The sequence below is a fragment of the Strigops habroptila genome, chromosome 3 (genome assembly GCF_004027225.2).
Source record: "Strigops habroptila isolate Jane chromosome 3, bStrHab1.2.pri, whole genome shotgun sequence".
Classification (NCBI taxonomy): domain Eukaryota; kingdom Metazoa; phylum Chordata; class Aves; order Psittaciformes; family Psittacidae; genus Strigops; species Strigops habroptila.
The window spans coordinates 40,764,595-40,788,761 of NC_044279.2; the positions used below are offsets into that span (position 1 = coordinate 40,764,595).

The 24,167-nt window shown below is 42.6% G+C and overlaps 1 protein-coding gene and 1 long non-coding RNA gene across 2 annotated transcripts in view; one reads left to right on the forward strand and one right to left on the reverse strand.

The window, feature by feature from the left end:
• Positions 1-8,825: 8,825 nt before the first annotated feature.
• On the reverse strand, positions 8,826-13,064 carry LOC115605225. Its single transcript, XR_003990544.1, has 3 exons — positions 12,913-13,064; positions 11,862-11,948; positions 8,826-11,200 (listed from the first exon to the last, which is right to left on the reverse strand). It is a non-coding gene; the product is annotated as an uncharacterized LOC115605225 (long non-coding RNA).
• Positions 12,185-24,167, forward strand: part of NAV3 (neuron navigator 3) — a 547,425-nt gene continuing 535,442 nt past the window's right edge. Inside the window, exon 1 of the mRNA XM_030479342.1 lies at positions 12,185-12,501. The gene's annotated coding sequence lies outside the window, so the exon portion shown is untranslated. The remainder of the gene's footprint in view (positions 12,502-24,167) is intronic.

Genomic DNA, 24,167 nt, shown 5'->3' on the forward strand with positions numbered 1-24,167 from the left:
TACACCTTGCTCTGTTAAATTCGGCACACTGAAGGTAGTATCAGCTAACAAGCTAGGGGTTGAGCACAGCCTTTTACTTTGGACAGCAACTGATTAATATTTGAGTACTGAGAGGTTTGAAGTAATTATTACAGCCTATTTCTGCCTGGGCAGGAGGAGGTGAGAAGGAAGTCCTGAGCACCTGAGGCAGGGAATATTTCCATAGTAGTGTTGTGCCCAAGACTGCAGAGCTTGGTTGCCTGCCCAGAGCAGATCTTCATGGGCTCCATGAGGCAGTGGGACAGCTGTTCCCCGCCTGCTTCATAAGCTGCCTTCCTTTTCCTGCATATTATTTTCATTTCCATTACTTGCTATTTTCTCTTTTGTTGCTCCCTCTTGGCTCCTTGCTATGAATCGATATGCTGCTCGAAGCTAAGTATCAGCTGAATTGATGAAGACAGGTTATGTAGATCTTCCCAGGACTTCAATACCATACCTGCAGCCCCATGCAGGTGACTGACTGCTTTGATGTCAGATATATTGACAGCTTATTTTGGATGTGGATGCAAAGTGGATTGCTTTTTAGGAGACAGCGTTACTTTACTCAGATTTTCTATGCGACAACTTTCTCGAGGCTTAGGGCATATCTGGGCAGTATCACCATCCTGTAACTATGGCAGTGCCGATGTGTAATTTTTAATCAGAAGTTAAAGTTTCTTCTTTTAATTAGCTACATCCATCAGGACCTGGGTGGAAGGATCTGCTTTTTTCTGCTATAATCAGTTCTTGCTGGAGGAACACAGGAACCCCTTTGCTGCCAGTTAGGGACTTCTCCATCAACTTTGAAAATACATGGTTGCAGCTTTAGGGTTACAGAGCATTCTCATTTATAAGCCTAGTTTCTAATCCTTGACCAACATTGTCAGAGGTCACTGGGGATGCCAAGGGTGGCAGCACAAGGAACTGGATGCCCTATGCCACCTGCTTCCTGTGAATCACCATATCTGCAGTGGCTGACACCAATTGCGAGAAGCACAGGCAAAGTACTGCACTGCCTGACTGCTCGGGAAGCTAATCCTGAACTCATGCTTCTCCCGTTTGCCTTCTGGGAAATGCTTCATTTCCTCTTCTGCTTTGGGGGAAAACTGTTTCTCCTAAGACCTACCCAAAGAAGCAGAAGGATCTCCTCTGCCCTCCTCCCACACGGGAGAGTTGAACCCAATGCATGCCACGGTCAGTGCTCACTCCCGATGTAATCGACTCATGGATGCACTGGGAAGTGACTGGGAAATATAAAGATAACCCAGGACATACTCAGCTGGAGGAATGATTGCTGTCTGCATTCTGTGTGTGTATGTATATCTTTTCTGACAGCTTTTTTGATCCACTATCCTTGAAGTAAGGCAAACATGGACTCGGCTCTGCACACATGGGAGTCAAGGAAGAGAAATCTCTCCTCCAAGGCTCCTCCATGTAACACTATGCTATATATCATTGTCACTTTCTCATTTCCTAAGACCCTTATTCCACCTGTCAACACACACAGCCTCTCTCTTAGGCAAATCATCCCCCAGTCCTTTGGTGGTCTTGCAGAGCTCAGAGCCAAATTGCAGTTGTTACTTGAGAGTACACTAGGGTTTTACAAGCCTGCTTACCCTGAGGAGCCATAAATGAATTTATACAGACTTTAATACAGATAGACAGTAATTTCTCTGTGGATCAGGCATGGAGAGAACTGAAGGGTGCCTCAACTTAGGTAGCCACTCTGTAAAACTACTGCATCTTCTTACCTGGAAGAAAAATCTGCCACCTCCTGTTCAGTTTGTCATGAACCTCCTATTGACATCAGGATGTAGCAGCCTGTGGAGAGACTGATTAAGTGCTCAGAAAAATGAAAACCATAAGTCTAGACTGCAAACTTTTGGATCTGGAAATAAAATGCGTGCATGGATGACTCATTTTTATTTTCCTGAAAGAAAACTGTACACTTCCCTTTAACTAAGTTTTATGAGTAAAACCCTTCTCACTGTGTGTTCAGCACAGACTATTTGAAAGACCTTGAAATGTGTCACGCATTGGCAGTGTATCCTGAGCAATAAAACATGCACAAATTCATAAGCACCATCCTTTCAAACCATTTCTGCCCAAATCTCTCTCAGAAATCAATGAAAAAACTTGTCAAGGCAAGTAAAATAAGACATAGTGGGTCGCAGAGAAAGAAATACCATTCTCCTTTGGCCTTCTATGTCTTTTTGGCCTAGCTTAAAATCAGCTAGTAAGATGTTTATGTTGCTTGTAACTTTGGATAGGCCACCAGTAGACATATACAACTTATACCTCAAAACAACACTAGACCAACTTTTGTATTTATGAAAGGACCTCTGAACAATTTTTCAGATACTCAAGTCTTTTTTTGCCCCTTTTTTTTTTCCCCCCCCAATCAAACTAATCTAGTTTTTATGTGTTAGAGTGTTTGGACAGCAAGAGGAATATTTCACTGTCCCTTTTCAAGAACCATAAATTGCATAGCCTGTCTGCCAAGTATAAGATGCAAGTACTGTGAATGTATTGTCCATTTTCTGGCTCTGGCACCAATCTGCCATGTGAGCATGGGTAAGCCCCTTCACTTATCTTATCTCCTGTACAGCCTATTTGGATAGCAAGCTTTGCAAGGCAGCTTTTCCTACTTAGAGCATGTCCACTCCAGATCCCCTATATTAGCTGGAGGTTAATGGAAATAACATAAATTATGCAAACAAATAACACATCACAACAATACACTTAACTGATATTTCATCCCATTCCAAACAATCTTATAGCTTGGCCTGCAGATACTAATTTTTCACTGGTGATTAAAAAATAATTTGGAGATATACACCTATATAAGCAATTTGCCTCTACTATTATAGAAGGTTACTTTCTTGGTATAGGTTTCCATCTTTTCCTGCCTACTGTGCTTACGTCTGCTGTTCTGGAAGGTGCCTGCCCCTGCTCTCATGCCTTTCTGACAACTGGTCACAGCTTGGTGTTACTGCAGGCTTCTTGGTTGTCAGACAAATTATACCACCCCAGATGTCCCAGCATTTTTTCTTCCATGGATGGTGTAGATAATAAATACTTGTTTGCCTCCTCACCGTGATGTTTCTTCCATTATGTTGGGAAGATAATGGGATGATATCTAGTCTCTGTTAAGGCACAAACTGTAAGTGGTAACACATCAATAGGTAATGCCTTAAATAATATAACCCAGTAGCAGGGAAACCTTCGATTACCAGAACAGAGGCCATGATTTAGGCTCTATATTAAACAAAGAAGGAGAAAAAAGTGCAGATCACTATGCTAGTGATCAATATATGATGATCTTTATTGATGGGTAAAAGACTGGTGCGCATGGAACTGGCCAGCATTCAAGAAGCTCCAGTTTCAGCAGCAGACCTGTAGGAAGCAACATAAGCATGGCAGTGATTGGGCTTAGTTCTACTTTGCTTGTCCAACATGTTCTCATTAACTGAAGACAGAAATGTATGAATTTTGCTATGATAGGTAAATAGGCATCCAAAACCAACAAGTTGTCCAAAAAACTTGAGACTGAGACTTATTTTAACAATCTTAAGATTTATGCTTTTGATATAAGGGGAAAATTCTTAAATATGCTTTCCTCTACCCAGAAGCGACTGCTCTGTTTTGTCTAGATTCGCCCTTGATATTGCTTTCAGCAGGAGGCTGGAAAGGCAGCACTGTTCTCCATGGGATGCAGAGGAGACGGGAACTGAAGGCCACTGTGTGCTTCAGGCCCTTTCACATGGTTTGTCTCATAAGTCTTGCAGCACCCCCTGCACCCCAGATTGGATGTGGGACACATCTGAAAGTAGAAAAATTTGGAATAGCTGATACAGGCAAGAGATAATAGTACAGCAGAAGCAGTTTTGGGGTAGTGGTCAATATAACAGAGTTGAGCTGCAGGTCATGCCTGCCTTCTCCACCACCCTTCAGTAGTTGAGGTAACTGCATGCTCATTCTGTTCTATTCAGTGCTTTAAGACAAAACAGGTCTTTCAGCTGCTGTTGCTACTGCTTGAAGGGGCAGATGAGAGGTGTGGAGCTACACATGTAGGAAGCTACTAAAACAGTTCTGGCCTCTTCAGCTCCACACTCACGGGGCAGATGAGTTTACCTTAAGGCACATGTGGGACCTGAAAGCACATCTGGAGGTGGAAAAGCTTCTCCAGAACAACTTTCTATGTTTACCTTAACATTACTTACTTACATACCTTACTTACCAGGACGGTCTCAGAGGAAGAACTTGAACCATCTCAGAGCATTTCTGTTTAGTTCTATGGGTTTTTTTGAGAGAATAACAATTCTAATGAACTCTACCAAATGGGCACGTTCCTTCTCCTTTCTTTAATGCAGGACAAGCAGTGAGAAAGTGGGAACTGCTCTTTCTTTGGATTGAGGCTAACATCTTTCTCCAACATTTGCAGTTCATTACAATTTGTATCTTCCTTTTACTGGTCCATCAGTTTCAGGCAATGGCTGGAAATAAATAAGCATTTTCCTGCTTTGCATTACCACTGCATCCTCAGCTTTAAGAGGATTCTCTCCCTTTCATGTTTAGATCTGGTATTACATTTTCTGCTTTATTCATCCTTAAAAGACCAGAAGCCTTTTCCCCCACTTTTTAGTTTACTTAGAAAAGCACATTAATTAAACAGTTACATTTGGTTGGTGGAAGGTTACGCATGTTATCTCTTTAGCTGGAGGTTTATGTGGCTGTCAGAAGAACTCAGTGGAGAGATCACAATTTGATAACAATACTGGTCAACCAATGTGACCTTCAACAGGACCACCTGTGGTGGACCTTATGAGCCAGCCTGTAGCTCTTATCTCTGCCTTTTCTGGCATGATTTCATATGCTACTGCACCTCAGGCACACAGTATGTAGCTTCTGTCAAGCCTTCAAGAGACCAGCAGTGTGATTCAGAAAGTGCTGATAAACATAGAAGATATAGATACAACTCAGAGAGTCCATGCTACTTCTTCTAGGGTTGCCAGGGCTGTAAACAAGGGAGGACTGGAACGACCAGACAATCAATTTATGGAAAATTGAAAAGGTCAAGATATTGTAATATGTTGTGTTGCACTGAATATATGGGATATTAAAATTCAGATGCTTCATTTGTAGGAAAATAATTGCAGTGGCACAAATACAGAAACACAGAATTCTACCCTGGTGGCAATTACACAAAGAAATGGATGCACTCCAATCACCCCCTGTGAGACACATTCTTGTGTGATCCTCTTTGGAGGTTGTAGTAAGGTTTAGTTTTGCTCAAGCAGAAGAACTTAACCTGATAACAGTTTGGGATGGAAACCTTCTTTCCTTCTTTCTTTCTCATAAATGAAATGATGAGGAAACATTAACAGTCAGATCAACCTTTGTTAACCTTTTAACTTCAGCAGTTGATGTGACAAAATCAGAGGCCTCTGTTAGGATCTTTTTACATTCTATCTTCTTCCTCTCCCTTCTGATCCTTAGTTTGCACTTTTTTGCTTGTTTTACTGGTGTAAGGAATTCTAACACTGACTAATGGCTTTATTTTGACAAGTCTTTGTTAATTTGGTATACAGATCCCCAGAAATTTAGCTAGGAGCTATTCTGACTTAAGGGAAAGACCAGGTTTCTGGTCTGTGTGTTCCTGTATCTATCCCTTACAGGTTTTGTCCTTCATGAATACCCAGAACCATATTAGCTGCTGTTTGAGTAATCCTTAGCATCTCTTGCTGCTACCACTACTTCAATTCCCATCTCATTGCTTGGGTGTCAGAAATCTCATGCCGAATGCCTCAGGTGCAGACCAAAGCCCGTACCTTCTTGTTTATTCGTGTTTCATGAATACATGATTCGTGTTTATTTGCTCTGAATTTTCACAACTGACTGCAGGTAGCTTTGCCTCCATTCAGAACTAGGCTTCTGGAATAGGAGATTCTTACTTACAGCTTGAGTAAGTGCCAGAAACACCACAAGATGAATGCTTCTTGGAATTATAGGGTGCTCCATAATACTCCTCTATTTGCAGTCACATTTCAAGAGATTTTAAAATATCCTAAAGGTAGGGGCAATAGACCTGTAAGGTGCTCAGCAATGTTTGCCAGAATATTAGAGTTAAAAATACAGAAGATCAGAAGAGACCCAAGTCATGTGAGAACCGAAGAACTGAAGGATTAATAAAGGAAGTAAAACCATGTCCACATTTCCCCAAGATGTCTCCTGATATCCCTGGCAGCATGATGAATTTGATAGAAACATATTTAAGGCTGCCAGGCAGATCCAGTTATAGGAAAAAATTCTGTTTGCCCGTGAAAACTGTTTTCAGTAAGAAAGTAGTAGAAGCTCATTTCTAATGTATATAAGCTCTTTTGTAAACATGACAAAATCGCTCTTCAGGGTACTTTTGCTCTGTGTAACAGGAAGCATATATTTCATAATGCTTTCTTATTACTGTATTTGTGATATAACTGGTCTGCAGTGTTATTTAAACTTAAATAATTTGGTTTTCTTTCTGGTTCATGTTTAGAAATTTGGGGGCTGGGTTTTTTGGCATTTGGAAGCAAGTCAACTAGAGAGCATTTTCTGTGCCATCTGAGGTTGAAAGCAACAGCATGGAGTCAGAGAGGGCCATTCAGCAGCCAATTTGTATCCCCAGTTGGGTATCCCTTCAGTTGAATGCAGCTGGTACAAAGCATATAGGGTCTGGGGCTGATGGAAACAGCAGAAATTAAGAAAGTGAATTTTCTAGAAATGCTTAAACTATAAAAAGAGTTGAACATACTGTTGAAGAAGCTGTGAGTTTGGCTCAGGGGATTGGAGAGCTTTTCCCTTCTTCAGAGTCAGATTGCAATTGCTGCTATAAGAGGAACTGGATGTTTAACCCACTTCTTTCTGTGAAAAGACTGTTTCTAGACACTTCTAATATTGCTCATTTCTGACCATTGAGGCTGTTTTGCAGTCATGGTATGATAAAAACAAAATTGTTGAAAAATTCAGCTGTATGTGAAAATGAGAGATGCAGCTCTACCAGTATTAAAGTGCTCTTTCCTTTTATTAACTCCAGTTTTAGAGCAGGTATTTGAAAATTAGCAGTGAATTAATCAGAGATACATCCCTCACCATTCTGTAGAAACCTCTCCACTTTGCGTCATTATGAAGACAGGCTAAGAAAATTGGGGCTGTTCAGCCTGGAGAAGAGAAGCTGCGTGGAGACCTCATAGCAGCCTTCCAGTATCTGAAGGGAGCCTACAAGGATGCTGGAGAGGGACTCTTCGTCAGCGACTGTAGCGATAGGACAAGGGGTAATGGGTTTAAACTTGAACAGAGGAAGTTCAGGTTAGATATAAGGAAGAAGTTCTTTACTGTGAGGGTGGTGAGGCACTGGAATGGGTTGCCCAAGGAAGCTGTGAATGCCCCATCCTTGGCAGTGTTCAAGGCCAGGTTGGACAGAGCCTTGAGCAAGCTGGTCTAGTGGAAGGTGTCCCTGCCCATGGTGGGGATATTGGAACTAGATGATCTTAAGTTCCTTTCCAAGCCTGAATAGTCTATGTTTCTATGATTTTGTAAGTCCCAGCTGCTCAGTAGAGTGTCTTCTCTGTTAACAGCTAAGAGTAAGGGCACTGAAGACACCATCTTCACGGAGAAAACCCATTTCCAAATTTACTCAAGCTACTAGATCTTGAAAAAAATCACATTTGCACAAATGCTGCAGGGATGCCTTGAATTTAAACAGCTCTGTTTTCTGAGGACTTAGTCAATCACTCTGTGCTCCGGAGCACCTCACACCTCTGCAGGCTGGCAGCTGGGTCCTGCCTTCCCCAGCAAAGGAAAGGGTACAGTGATCCCAGCTACTCAGGGCTCCAAGTGCAAGGTCAGCCTTTTGCTGTGGCTCTGTTCCAAGGTGATGTCAGTGTTGGAAATTAAGGACGGAACTTTCCTCTCCTGTGTTCTTAGTAACTCACTACCTGCTACTTACCGGTGAAGTTTTACTGCCTATGCTAATAAGGGGCACAGAAATAAAAAATTTTGCCTACAAACCATGATAAATACAAGACCTCATTTCCTTCCTCCCTCCCTTATTCCCTCCCTCCTTTGTTCCTTTCCTCCCTCCCTCCCTTCCTCCCTCTTTTCCTCTCTTCCTTCCTCTCTTCCTTCCTTGGTGTTTTGACAATGCCTGTGGAGTTTCATCCAGGCTTTCTCCTGCTGCTGCACACGCCATCCCATGGCCATGCAGCCTGGTGGTTTTAGAGTGCAGTGGCTCTCTGCACCACCAGCACCTGCTGTCCCACCTATCCTGCAGCTTCTACCAGTGCTGACCTTCTCCTGCTGAGGCAGGGAGTGCCAGGGACATTGGGAGCATGGCCTCACACTGGGCTCAGCAGGGTGGTGAACTGTAGAACACAAAGGAGTCTTTCAGCTGACAGTGGCAAAAGGCGTGCTGCGATGGTGCCTGATGGAAGTGGGGCAGGCAGGAAAGAGTCTTATGAATAGCCACAGCATGTAGCTGGGGCATGTAACATTAAAGTGCAAGGGAGCTGATGGACTTCTGGTGTTTGTAGATCTGGAAGAAGTTGTGTAAACGTCAGTTACTTGTCCCATCCAGGTGCCTGAGTGTTTGCAGAGCAAAGCCACAGAGCTCCTTTCAAGGTTCACCTGCAAGATGTGGAATTCCTGAGCTTTACTAGGTTATTCTCATTTAAATACTTTTTCAGATGTTAAAGGTTCAGTTGTCACTCTCCATTTGGACATTGCAAATATAGGATGTGTGTGACATCAGATTACAGTGATTTCCATGCTGAGTAAAAACGGGGTTTGCATTTTATTTTAGACCAGAAAATAGAAAAAATACACAGCATGGCTGAGTTAACACTTTGAGAGAAACATTAGTGACTGGGGTTTTCAAACTCTGTAATATTGCTGTAACAATAAACGTTTGCTTTTAATACAGCACACTTTGGGGATGGAGAAGCATACTCTTTTGCTACCACTTGACTCCAGAGTCGTATAAACAGGTTTTTGTCTGAGGTGGGGAGTTAGCACACAAAAGGTGCTAATGCATTTGACTAGCAATGTTGCATAAATCTTTATGGCTGGTAGGAGACTCCTTTAGTCCTTGTGGTGAGGTCACATGTCATATGGTGATGTAATTTCAAAAGGATTGAAAGTCCGCGGTCCACAGGGATAATATATTAATTTGCCTTTGTAAGCTTGTCATTGTGTGGCCATTCCATTTACATGAATGTATGTTAGCTAAGATAATAGATCACATATAAATACACAAGCCAAGATACTGCAAATTCAAATTACTGTGTTACTGTAGTTATCCTAAATATCACTCAAATAAATTTACATTTGATCTTATGTAAATGACATTAACACACTTCACACAAAAAAGAACTACAAGGTTGGATTAAAAAAAAATAATTTGCAAATTAATTCACACACACCTTGAGAATTAAATTTCTCATATACTTTCTTAAATAAGGAACACTGAAGTTATATATTAAAGGTATAACTAAGCAGTTTATTCTAAAGCTGAGAATCACCTTTTTGTTCTTCGCCATGCTTTGTTAGGCACGTATTTTGCAATAAAAGGAAAAATAGGCAATTAATTTATTATTTTCTCTGCAAAACCGTGAAACTCATTGCAAAAAATCCTTGATAATAAGTAAATTTTCAAGACACTTTCTCTGCTCTGGATAATCACTTCCTAGAGGATTAGATAGCTGGTTACTCTTGCACTGTTAGACACAGGCTCCAAAGGCTGCTTGAGGCATAAGATGCAGTGGTTGAGCCTAAGAAACAGTAAAACATGCTCTCCATTTGCAGAACTTTTTTGGTAAAACAGCAATCACAGCTCAGTTGTTGGCAAAGAGGAGGTGGGAGCCTTCTGCACGCTGCTGTCCAGTTTGGCATGGGGCTCAGCACATTGCACTGACACAGTGGCTGAGCAGATGTAGCTGGACCACTGGGTCTGATCTTTGATCCAGCATAACGAAATTACTCCACACCATGGAGAAAAATGTGATGCTAAAACCAAAATTCTGTCAATACGAACTGCATCTACATTAAAGGCCTCTGCTGGCACACCTCTGCTGGATAAAAATTGCACCTCTAACCAAATTAACCTTTCAGGGAGAAGTCTTGCAGCACAGACACTGCCTGGATAACTCACTGCTCTGTGCCTTCCATGCACTGAAAGAAAGAACCTCCAAGTAACCCACTACGGGGATTCTATTTTCTGACAGTTGTCTGTCACCTAGGATCTGCTCTCATGGATCTATCACTTCGTTATTCCAATTTTAAGATATTTAGACTCCTTCTTGTCCCACACCTTTAAGAAAAGGTAGCCTCAGATGTCTCATTATGTTTTACTGCTCTTTGTGAACTATCTATTCATCATCCAGTGTTATTCTGGTAGGAATTATTGCAAGTTTTGGTGGTAGTTGGAAAACTGGACTCCTGGACAATGTGGCTGTCAATTCCTGCCTTTTGGTCAGCACTTTTAAATAGCCTTTCTTATTTCTTAACACTAAGCTCCTGCTAGGTTGCTAGCTGCTGTGATTTTTATGCCTCTTGGTTTATTAAATAGAAATGTCTGCTTGAAATGCCAGGAATTATTTGGAATGGGGAAATGCCACACAGCTCAGTAGGATAGTTTTATGTTTCTTTTGTTTGTTTTTTTTCCTTATGCATCCAAACATGCCTCCACTGGCTAATTCCCTCACCTCAAACCCCACAAACAATTTAGGATCTGCTGCAAAGTACTGTTTCAGTGCAGCTATGCCAACCAGAAGTACTGAATATTTGTGCAAAATAAAGAGCTGTGAGGCCTAACTGGCTGATAGTCTGGAAGGGGAAGGATTTTCATGGGGGCCACTAACTGCAAAGAGTCTTCCCTAAACCTACCACTTACAAAGTGTTCCTCCTCCTCTAGCTTTTACAGGAGGAATGGAGAGAAGAAATCCACATTTTTACTCCAGGGGAGGTAACCAGAAGCTTTCGGACTTGAATGTTACTCACTGGTCTTCTTCTCTCCCTCTCACTCTTGCCTTCCTTTCTTCTGCAATAGCATAGGGCTCCTTTTCTTCATAAGTGTTTAAGGCAATCATCTGAAGACTTTTTTCTCCATGTTCCCCTTTCTGGGAGCTGAAGCACATAGGGTGTTAGCCTGCAACAACAGAGAAAAGATGGGGCTGCCCTGTGCTCTGCTGGCAGGTGTTTTTCACAGCTGCAATAACTTAAGAAACACCATAGCCCATCAGCAAAAACTTGCGTAACATAGCCTGCAGGGGAAAAAACTATCCCTTTGGTGGTAGATCCTGAATTAGGTGCTGACCATGACACTGCTGGAGCAGAGAAAAGGGGCTTGCGGTGGGAGGGGGCTCACACCCAAGTGGGACAGAGCAGATCAGCACGCAGAGGGGTGAGGGTAGAGACTTAGCAGAGCAGAGCAAAGTGGTGGCAACAGCTGCCACACTGTCTGCGCACTGATGCCAAAGTCCAGTTGCGCCTGTGAGTGGCAACTGTTGGCACAGGTCTGTCTGCAGTTGGGCTTCAGACAGGCTTCAAACCCCAGCCTGCTGGGGTGTTCTGCAGACCAAGCTAACTTTTCAGGACAGATGGGCTTGCCAAGCACTTAGATTATGAATAAGAAACACAGGGAGGATGAAATGTTTCACAACTGTTAGCATCCTTTTTGAGTCTTTTAATAGCAATTAAAAATTATAGGTGCCGGGCTGGGGAGGGTGGTTAGCAAGTTTTCACCCCTACACCCTCACCCCCCTGCATTTTACACCCTTTCTTCCCTTTTGTCTGTCCTCACTGCTTACATTACAAGCTCTCAGAGGCCGGGGCTGTCTCTTCTTATCCAGCGTATAGCGCTCATTGCAACTGAGCCCTGTTGAGGCCTTCGGATCCTGCAACAGTTACGCATATAATAATTCATAACGCCTAGAGCAAACGCTTCGCTGCCTTTCTCCCTGTGCCCCTGCGGATCCCCGTATCTTCAGCGTCCGGCGCCCGCGGGAAACTTTTGGTTAGAACGGCACACCCAGCCGGCCCTCGGCGGCGGGGGCAGCGGCGCCCGGCGAGCACGGCCCCTTTAAATTCCAGCTGTGCGGCGGGGGGCAGCACCGCTGGCGGCGCGGGGCTGGGGCCGGGGCCGGCTGCCGGTGCGCGGCGGCGGAGAGCAACCCGCGGCCGGCGGCGGGGAACGGAGCGCCGAGCCCTGCGCCCGGGGGAGGCGGCGGCTGCCGGCGCCGCGGTCCCTCGCGGAGGCGGAGAGGATGAGGGTGGCTTCTGGCTCTTTTTTTTGCCTCCTCGCGATGATTTCCATAGTAACCTGATCGAGCGGTGCAATTTCGGAAACTGGGGTGGCTTTATTAGTATTATTAATTCTTTACCCCCCATTTTTGTTTGTTTTTTTTCCCGCTTCTCCACCCCCGCTCCCCGAGGAGTGCCAGCCGGCAGGTAAGGTGCCCCGACCCCGCAGGGGTATTTCCGCGCCGCCGAACTTCCCTGGGCAACAGCGGCGAGGCGCGGCGTCCTGTCCGCGGGGCTCCGCCGTCCGCGGCCGGGGCGGCAGCCCGGGGCTGGGGCCGGGGCCGGGGCCCCGCCGGCTGCGGGGGAGCGGTATGTCGGGGCGGGGTGCCGCGGGGCTGGAGAGTCCGGCGGGGGGTGACCCCCCGGGGAGACCGCCGAGCTCTTCTTACCCTCTTTGTTTGCTTGTTCCCAGAGAGGGTTTTATTCTTCCCTTTGTTTCTCCCTCCTTTTCTTCTCTCTCCCCCCCCCCCCCCAATCCCTCCCTTGCCTGGTTTGTTTCGTTGATCATCTTTCCTTCCTCCTCCCTTTTGTGAGGGTGAGAAATCGCGCACACTTTACCTTAAAATCTCAGGCGAGCGAGAATGCGGCCATCCGGCCGCCCGTTCCCAGTGCTGCCGGTACCCGCTGCATCTCCGCGCTACCCCTATTCCCGGCCGTGCCCCCCGCATTGCCCTGCAGCCCCCGCTAGTGCGGGCAGGGACAGCCCTCTCCATAGAGTCAGAGGAAAGAGGGGCAGAGTAGCCCAAAGCATCCCCCCGCTGGGTAATGCGGTCAGGGCTACTTCCCCCTGGGAGCGGGGGAAGCACATCGTGGAAACCTGTAAGCAGGTTAGTCTAGAAGCTTCTCTCTCCATGACCCACACCTTGCCCATCCGCCTGGGCCTGTCCAGAGAAGTTGAGGATGAGGAACGTGTCTCCTTGCTGCTGCTGTGGTGTTGGGTTGGCACTGGAGCTGATGGCCCCATGGGTCCTGAGCTGCCCCCCAGCCCCAGCGCTGCTCCACAGCCTTCTGATACTGTCATACAGTGTCTCCCTGGTCTGGGCCGTCACCCAGCCCACTCGCAGGCTTGGGTTAGGTGATGAGGACTTTTCTCAGTTGCTGTCATACTTGGTTGGTAGCGCCGTTGCTATTGCCAGGTGGTAGTCGTTCACCAAGCAGGTCTCTGCTAAAACTTACTGTTGCTTGCCGTCTTCCCCAGCCCTCTGGGTCTCATCCCTAGATGGTGGTTTTGACTATGACTCAGTTTGGAAGGGGGGTGTGTGTGTCATTTTTCATATCAGTTTGCACTGAGCACAATGAATAGATGAGTCTGGTCAAGGCTTTTTGTTTCTGTCATAAGTGATCAATAATCATCTGGTGGTAAGATGATCTTATTACAGAAAAAGCCGAAGTGCACACTGAGAACAGCTGAAATACAAGGTCAATAACTCTTGGGTTATCAACATTAAACCTGCTTTGCATATTTGAAGATGACGTATTCCTTTCAAAGTAAAGGCAACTTCAGGCTTTTGATGGGCTTTATTCTCAGTGTAAGTAATAAGCATATGGTTAAGACAGGAAACCAGCCTTGCTTGAGGGGTTACCCATCCTTAAACATCCCTGGACCTTTTAAAATCTTTTTCTTTAGTCAAGGTGGATGAGGATGCAGTCCTCTTAGGTGAGAAGAGTTTTTGTAGCTCCCAATACAAAGGGTGGTTGGTTCTTAGTGCCCAGCAACAGCTACAGGATTTCCAGACACAAAAGAAAGGCGTAGTCTGTGGCCTGAAGATCGTGCATGCTAAAAAGGCAGTCAGCTGGAGGGTAACACAGATGAACAACCAGCTCCGCCGCTGCTGCCGCCTAGTAAGTAGCTTCACACCGGGAAATGTAACACTGCAGTGATAGAAATAATCTGTGCAGAGGTGCTGGTGGCTCACAGAGGACCACAGTAGCCCTCAGGGTGAGCCTTCCTTCAGTGGCAGCGGCATGAGGAGCCAGAGCTGCGAGAGCAGGAGCCTGGACAGGAGGAAGCACCCGGGGCAGGTGAGACAACCTTTACTGGAGAAGGAGATGGATACAGTGCTGAAGCTGGGGAATGAAACAAGAAAAGGGAGTAGGGCAGATAATCAGCAGGGGAAGAGGTTATGCGGGGACTCGGAGCCTAACATAAAAAGCTTGAAGTAATGAGTTTAATCTATGAAATCTAGTTCTTAAATTGTATGTGCTTGCCAATTAGCTAACCATTCTGCAAATCAGAATGGAATTCAGATCGTATCTTGGTAAATGTATTGACTCTGAAGTGCTGCAAGGGAAAAAAATATAACCTCTCCTCTTTCTCCTACTGTGGGCTTTAAATATGAACAAAAATCAGATCTGAGAATTGAGGAACCTTTTAATATACTAACTTTCCTGAGTTCCCATTCTGTAGCTGAGACTCCCACAGTTAAAATAAAAAACCCCTATGGTAATATGTCTTCAGGGGGCCAAATTCAGAGCAGTCATAGGGCATTTCACCAGTGAACATGGCAGTGCACTGTAAGGAGGGGTCACCATCAGTCACACTACAGATTAAAAAGCAGGAGATGTGTAGCTGTTACCTTTCAGGGAGCATGCATCCCATACAAAATGCTTACAGTATGGTGAGGGAACCTATATCCCTCTTGATCTCCCCTAATAAATACTTCAATGTTACATGTATCTGTAAAAGAGTTGCAGCATCACCTTTATTCTCCTATATTAAAGAGTATGTTCTTGTAGTATGTGTTAGTTTATGTGTGTCGTAACAGTTTTCAAAATGGCTGAATGATATTGAATATTGATCCAATTAAAAACACTATGAGAAAATAGCTGAAATTAGTTTAAATTTCAGTTTCAGAGAACTGTAAAAAGTCAGTTTTACATCACTTAAGCAGCTAGTTCCAATAATTCCTAGGAACTGACAGAATCCTTCATAAGGCTATTGTTTCACCCACATTTGACCAGTATGGACTTAGGAAAAGTAGAGAGCAACCAATGTCAGAAATTGCCACCAGGATCAGCACTCTGGGCAAGAATTACAGCTGTATTTCAGAGTCTGGGAATGTTTGCTTTAGATGGCTAGCATTAATGTGGTTAGTACTGCAGAGGATCAGAAATTCATTATGTTTGATTGGTAGTGCAGGGATGTAATAATACAGAATTTCTCATTTTCTTAAAAAAGGGTTATTTAATTCATGCTAAACTTTGCAGTTAAGCTCCACATTGAGATGGATCAGAGGTGTATGGCAGGGAGATGTGTAGTTGTTTTTTTAATAGGGAATCTGACTTGCACTGATGCATGTGCAATTTTTTGTACTAGCCGCCTGTGGTATCGCCTGCACGTGTTGATGAAGCAATCTGCCGGAGAGCTATTAGAATTTGCATGGGTAGGACTGGTTTGTTTATATGTAGATCAGTTATTACTGTGAAGATAAGTGTATGCATGGAAAGTTGTTGCCACAGATGGATGCTGGCTTCTGAGAACTGGGTCCCATCTCTTTAAGATAAACTTTGATGTATAATGTCAGAGAAACAAGCAAGTTGGGGGCGGGCAAAAATACGACTGTGTTTTTGATTATGTTCTGCATTCAGCTTATGCTAGTCATTATAATGCACATTGCAAGGATCTAGCACTATGCTTGCCATGAAAATACTTGAGATTTTTTCAGTGTAAAATCAGAACCTTACCCACATGCACAGTGTTTGCCTGACAATTGTTATAAGAAATACTATGGTAAAACTCCTTGAAGAAACATCTTGTAGAGAGATGTAATATATAATGGTAATCGCTGTATGTTTTGCTTTTAATCCTCTTTACTGTTTCTTTTCTGCTCTTGAAAACAACTGCATACAAATAACACCTCTTTGCTCAGTGTTTTTTTCCCACTTTTCTCTCTATATTTGGAATTGTATCTAATTAATTGAGTGACAAATGCGACATATTTCTTCTGTTAATCCAACAGATAGGGTAATGGGAGTCTGAGCTGACCTCTCTTCTCAACTGGAAACTAGCAGACCAGGGTTTGGCTTTGAGTTCCATCTTTGAGCATCCCTTAAGGTTCACCGGTCGTGTTGCTCTGCGCTTCCAGTCCCCTGGAGTTGGATTATCACGAGGCATCTCAGAAACCCTGTGTAGAGCAGAAGCATTTAAAAAGCTGGTCCCTCTTCTGACAGAGCTTCTTGATCCTCACTGGCTACTCGGAGCACTGATTCGTGTGGTTGCCTGCTTGCAAAATCAGGTGTCCTCTGAGGAGCTCATTGTTGGATGGTGCAAGCAGAAGCACTCTACATAACTATGTATGTGCAAGTCAGCAAAATGTGTGCAAAAGTGGCTTCTTATAGGGATTTCTGTGAAATGGAGCCAGTTAATCCTGAGGCCCACTGAGCTTTGACTCTTAACTTCTGTGGATGGAGATGTTCACAGCTCTCAGGAACAGGCCAGTAAATGTCACTGCAGTGATTGGTTCACAGTATTTGTGTTTAAGTGGAGGCTGGAGAACTCAAGTCAGGCTCATGGCCCTGTAGACCAAATATACCCCACATCCAGACACTTATATCAGTAGGCCTATTTCAGATGAGAGAGCAATGTCCTTCTAGACTAATTCTGAGCAACAGAAGGGTTCTGTGAGTAAGAAAAATAAGGTCATGCTATTATGACTACTGATATACTGATGACTTTCCATCTCTGAACTTAATTTAAAAAATAATAATTGTATTCTGTTATATCATGATATAGTCATGGTTTACTTGTCCTGTATCAGTGGATGCTAAGCTGGAATTTGAAATAGAAGTGGTCCCTGTTGGTGCTTGGAGAGTAGCCCACTGATGATACCTTTTAGATGGAAACATTGAAAATAATTGAGTAGTAACTGAAAGCTGATGAAGTAATAGTGTTCGTAAAGAAATCAAAGATTTATACTGACCCAGACAAACATTTGCATCAAGTTAAAAAAAGCCTAAGAACTAGTAAAGATCATACGAAATAATGCTTGAGCTGACAGAAATAGAAGCAGTTGTTGTTTCACCAGATATTAGTGAATCTTCTGTCACTGACAAATAGAATACTCGAGGTTTTTTGGTTATTCAGAACCATGCGCAAATAAAGCGTAATCCTAGAGTCCTTTTAAGTGGGATATCCTGCAGTGTTCTAAATAATTTGATTTATTTATCAGGAGGGAGAATATATCGAATGTGTTTACATGACAGAAAACCAACATGAGATATTTTTCATATTAGGTTTATTACGTATATACCTTCTTCTATGTGGAAAAATTAGATAAATGCACTGCTTCTCTCTATGCTATTGACATTTTCATTGGCAAGATGATGGATGCTGTTTGAAACAGAATGGTCTTCTGAAGACTAGGAGAATCACCGTTTTGGATTTGGGAAGAAATACCTTCCACAAGGCAGATAGTACAATCTGTAAATGGAGCATTAATCAAGTTTACAGTTCCAAATCTGAAATTATGGTGCGATTACCCTTTTCAGAAGTAGTTACTGTGTTGAGGATTCTGTTTTGCTCATATTTGGCTATTTTTCACAATGATGTTAAGTACCAGTGAAATGTTATTTTTTTTTCAAGTATATATGCAACATCTAGCTTTTTTTGACCAGTAGGCTCAGTTCCACCTGGCTTTGAAATAGAGGTCCATGTCTGCCTCTGTTTTATATAACGTCAAGTTAGAACTGATCCTAAGTAGCATGGCAATTTGGAAGAGCATGCTGGAAGCAACATTGTCTAATAGTTCATTATGAAGAATTCTGTTTACTGCAGATGAACAGGTTTTATGATAAAATTCCAACTGGACTATAAAACTTTAATCTTTGGTCTTTGGACTAAGTCCCAATGCGTTGTTATTAAGCCATAAAAATTGGTAAAGCCGGGGGGGGGAAGATTAAATTGGCAATATTTAAAATAACCTTGAGAAACCAGCAGTTAAAAATTGTTGAAGGAACAGCTGATGAATTTGCGGAAGAACCTAAGAAGATAAGGGTTGCTGTGATCTATTTAAGGACACCGCAAATTCATGCAGCATCGCCCTTCTGGAAGTAGCAAATCCAAATATCCTTACAGAAAGTCTTAACTTGCAACAGACAAAACTAATTAGTCATCCAAACCACCAAAATAGTTAAAGCAAGAGTCAGTATATCTTGGAATGTACACTAGAGAATTGCTTTAGTTATTTAAAAGCATTTCAATATGCATAGGGCACAGAGTTACAGCACAAACTATTAGGCAGTGTAAGACTCCAGCAAAATCACTATTACTTAATTTTGAAGCTGTATCTGCATGTCACAGATACAAACTCCTGTAGAGCTCTAATATTTTGGGGCATGATGTCTTTAATATATCTCTGAGGAAGCTGAAAAATATAATTCTGAAGAATATAAAAAGGGGGTAACTTTGCATGTAGGAATTGCCTGAGTAAGGCTGAGTAAAAGTAAAAGAAAGCGGAGTATGCCACATCAGCACTGATGCACAGTGCATTTTCAAAGTGCTTGTTTTGAGATGCAGTTTGCTTATGAAAAGAGAGGCAGGGACCAATTTTAGTGGAAAAAACCCCAAAATAATAATAGTCATTTATTCTGGAGCAGTAGTAAGTGAACTAGGTCATTACTTTGGAGAGTCTGGGAGGAATTTGTTTTTCTTCTGTTTCTAGAAAACACTATTTATGTAACCTGTTGTCCTTTCTCTTGAGTGTCAAAGCAGTCCAGTGGTTCTGTCACCGTGATGCAGAGGTAATGAAGGCAAACCTTCAGAGACTGTCACAACATTGTCATTATTTTGGCAGTGCATTGGAGATAATTTCAGCAATGAAGCAAAGAAGCTCTGCATTGATAAGCAGGTTTCAAGCTGGACAGCTGGGTAGAAATAAACAGTCCCAAGTGGCCAGATACCAGTTTAAAACCACCCTGCTGAGATTTTTTACTGTTTGCAGAATACAGTGCCCAGACCGTATATGACTTCTAAATAGAAGCAGTGGCTGTTTACCTTTTTTTCTTTCCTCCCTCTGCCCAACACTAATCCTCCTTAGAACCTATGCTAAGGCACATGGAGGACAGGGAGGTGATTTGAGACAGCCAGCATGGCTTCAACAAGGGCAAGTCTTGCCTGACCAATCTAGTGGCCTTCTGTGATGGAGTGACTACATCAGTGGGCAAGAGAAGAGCTACAAATGTCTTCTGTCTGGCCTGCTGTAAGGCCTTTGACATGGTCACCCCCAACATCCTTTTGTCTAAATTGGAGAGGTATGGATTTGATGGGTGTACTGTTTGGTGGATGAGGAATTGGTTGAATGGGCAGTGGTCAATGGGTCAAGTCCAGATGGAGGTCAGTGATGAGTGGTTTCCCTCAGGGATCTGTATTAGGACCAGTACTATTTGATTCATCATGCTGATTCATCAATGACTTAGTGGGATCAGGTGCAACCTCAGCAAGTTTGCAGATGACACCAAACGGAGTGGTGCTGTTGACACGCCTGAGGGATGGGATGCCATCCAGAGGGAAATGGACAAGCTCAAGAAGTGGGCCAACATGAACCTCATCAGGTTCAGAAGGCCAAGTGCAAAGTTCTGCACCTGGGCTGGGGCAGTCCCTGGTATCAATAAAGGCCGGGGGATAAAGGGATTGAGAGGTTGAGGGGGGTGATTCTGCCTTCCTGCTCTTCTCTTGTGAGACCACCTGGAGTGCTGCATCCAGCTCTGGAGTCCTCAACACAGGAAAGACATGGACCTGTTGGAGTGGGTCCACAGGAGGGCCACAAAAATGATCGGAGAGGTGGAACACCTCTCCTATGAACTCAGGCTGATACAGTTGAGGTTGTTCAGCCTGGAGAAGAGAAGGCTGTAAGGAGGCTTTATTGCAGGCTTTCAAAAGTTAAAGGGGGCTTATAAGGAAGATGGGGACAGACTTTTTGGTAGGGCCTGTTGTGGTAGGACAAGGGGTGCCTGTGTTTGGTGTGGGTGCTGCTGCTTTTTCTTATCTAACAAAGTTTTGCAAATGGGTTTCACAGAACACAGTAACAAAGTGTTTTTCTCCTGCTTTCTTGCTTTTGTCCAGCAAACGACATCTTTCTTAAAATGAGAAAAGTTCTTCAAAGAAGAGAAAGGACAAGCAGCAAAGGCAGCAGAAACTAAGACCCTGTCAGCAGATATGAATGCAGTTGAAGCTAGGCTGATTAAATAAAGCTCCCCTGATTCTGAACATTGAAATGTCCCTTTGAATTTTTGAAAACTTATGTTTTAACACTGCTGAGAAAAGGAAAACCAAACAGGGTGACCGGAACATTGGAAGACCAAAATATTTTATTTAGGGATTTTTTTGTTTGTTTAGAAGAAGGGGAGATAGAGCAGGAAAATTATTTGTTTCTGGATACATTTCATTTTTTCATTCAGGGTCAAGCTGTTGGTTAAGGACTGATAACACATCATATATGATTTTATGGACATTGTTTCCACTTGAGTAATCTCACCTTCCTCACAGCATTCCTACCAACATGAAGAACCATCAGTGCTCTAGACCATCTTTCTTTCGGTTACATGACCTATCTTCAGCCTAACCTCTCTCTTACTCTAGTACGGAGACAAGGGAGAACTAAACTCTACTACACAAATCGCTAATGGTCCTTTTTGACACATGGTGAACTGAAAAGACATTTTAGTTTTCAATTAAAGTAGCTAAAAGGAGTTGAATGAAAGGACTTCTGTAACTTGAATTACTCTAGGTGTAGTACAAGAAACGTATATGCTCGTTTCATGTAGTTTCCTTTTACATTTCATTGATGAACAGATGAAGGCAAAATGACAGTCCACATCACTCACTTTTGGACTAGATTTTGCTGGTAATGGCAAAGCGTGGTGCAAGTCTTGAATGTGATAGTGGTGCTAAAAAAGATGCAAGTGATAGTTTGAGCTTAACATAGACACGCTATTAGTTTATATGATTGCGTACTGATGGCATTTAAATCCACATTCTCCACAGTGCATTTTAAATGATGCTTGTGTCCCTGTGATCATTTTGTTATGTCTCTGTAGCTGCTGATTTTTGGTAAGAGTCAGTTTTTAAACACTACTGACTTCAACTCTGAGTCAGTTTTGACTAAAGCTCAGAAATTTGTTTTTAAAAGGTATACTACATTAGAAACCAGACATAAATTTCTCTCAGTTACAGTATGTTGGCTGTAAGATAATTTTCTGTAATCTCATCCACAGAGGAATCAATTAAGAATTCTTGCTGCTTACTAACCCCTTCCCTTTCTATTCATTTTGTGCACTTGCTGTTCATTTTGTGCGCTTTGATAGAAGATTAAGCGAGAATACACTTGATTTATATTCTCATTCAGGAGGGGGAAATTTATAAATATCTCTTTTGTAAGAGATCTTTGTGAATTCATACCATTGTATAGCTTTTTCTTAGATAGCATATTGCAAATAGTTCACCTTATGGGTAGCAAACAAAGTTCCTTAAGTTATCTTGTGGATGTCAAGTAACTAATTTGGGGACTTCTGGCTACCTGGAAAACAGTCTGACTATGTGGCTATTTTGGGCATTTCTTTGGTTTGCTTTTACACTTTTTTTGTTTGTAATCTTAGAAAGGTAAGCAACCGTACTGGATACAATATTGGCTAAGTGATGGCTTAAATCTGGAGTAACAAAGTAGTTAACAGCTTTGAATTTGTGTTTTATCAACCTCTTTCAGAGTCAGTAACCCACTTCTCTTGAAACTACTGCCACTATTATCTGTTGCCAGACTGAAGAAGAAAGCACTATGCTGATTCAGGTATGGCTGGCTACTTTCACAACTACAAGGATTAAATCCTAGTGGTTCTGCCAGGCATACTGCTAGTCTGATTGCTTCTATTGAGTTTATCACCATGGGAAGTTTTTTTGGTTTTGTTTTTTTTAAGAGACATCTGAAGACGCCTTTTGAAATAATAAATGTTATTGATCTTGAGTCCTTGTTTCAGCTGCATGTGAAAAATTTCATATTAGTTTCCAGGTTTAATATTAGTAACCTGTGAACTGTCCACTTGTAAACTCTAGAAAGAATGAACTTCTCCAGGCGTTCCTTCAAAAGTTTGGGTTTATGATCACAGTCAGAATAGCCTAAAATAATCAAAAACTCCAGACTCCCTCTGTGAGGCAGATATAAGCCTGTGTTTCTTAAGGTATTTTTCCTGTTCTATGCTGCTGAATGTGCTGTTTCAATACATCATCCCTACAGTAGGGCAGAGAATTGAAAAAGCTATATGGGCTGGTATTTGGAGTTTGCTTTACTCCTACTGTGTATTTTGTCATCACTATCATTTAACTTGATTCTTCTCCTGAAACTGGATATCTAAGTGGATTGGTGACTGAAAACCAAATGCAGTGACAGCACTGGTTCAGGATTTCTTACATTCTTTGGTCACTTTATTCCTGAATGACCGTAGTCCTTCTGGCATTTGCTCTGTGAAGGAACATGCGTCATTCACATATTTGTGGAAGTATCAACATAGCTTGCCCCATATCTTCCTACATTCTTTGAACTATTATATCTTATAATGTTAAAACCAATAAAGCAAATATGTGGATAAGAAAAAGAAATATTTCACCCGATATGCTATGTTCTGAAATATTTTCTTTTTCTGTGAGTTAGCAGAATTGTACAGAGCCTTTCAATGTGAGACTTGTGAAGAGTAAAGTAAAATCACTTTCCCTAGTTATTAAGGCTCATTGCAAGAATTTGCTAGCATCAATGACATGATTAAAGAGCAGATTTAGACCAGGTGTGGGCCCATGAAATTCCCAGGTGCACAAACTTATCGGTGCTTTTTAAAACATAGCTTATGATATAGCTAAGAGCTGTTGTTGGCAGATCTGCTCCTCCCTAACTTATCCAGCCTCTGCTCATGCTGATGCAAACTTCAGTGCAGTAACTTTATGGCACATAATTCAATGATGTTAAAGTAGGATAATTCATTCCTTTCCCTCTCACATTTTATTTCTTTCTATGAAATAAATTTCAGGCTCAGAAGTAACAAGGGAGTTGAGTTCGTGACCTGAGTAAAGCTGAGATTTACTTGCAGGGTATTTCCAGTCCCATCACATGCTCCTTCCTTTTTCAAACTGTGGTTCTCTCTAGTAATATCACATTAGTTTTTCATGTAGAGATTTTGAGGCAACTGGGTTGCAATCATTTTCATTTTATGATGATCAGTCAATGCGTGCAAGTCAAATCCTGATTTATTCCAACCATTAGGTGGCAGAAATTCTTGGGTATTTGGACTGCAAGCATTACATTGTGCCAGAAGCAGACAACTTTTCTGATGCTCCAGCATGTATATTGCGATCTTCAGACAGTCAGAGCCACAGAATTAGTGTCTCCTTCCTTGCAGAGTGAATGGGCCAAGTAAGATTTTTCTCAGGAGGGAAATTGAGGTGGCCTCCAGAGGTCCAGCACACTGTTCCGTACAGGCAGGAGTGGTCCTAGACTGACATAACAATGGCTTTAGCATCATTGTAGCCCAATTCCTTTCTCTTACAGGATCTGAACTACCTGACAGTTTTTGTGTAGCCCCAGTTACACTTGAAGTAATGCCAAATGAAGCTTGGTATTAGGCATGCAGGTTACTCACGGCTGCTTCATCATTGCACTGAGACACAGGATTTTCAATATATGCCACTGAATACATCAGATTAGCCTGATGTTAAGGCAGTTATTTAAAATGCATATGTACTGCTGCTGAAGTTAGTACTGTAGAACTCAATTTGCTGAACATGCATGGTACTTGTTGAGAAGTAGAAGAGACAGAAGCACAAAGAATGCATTTTT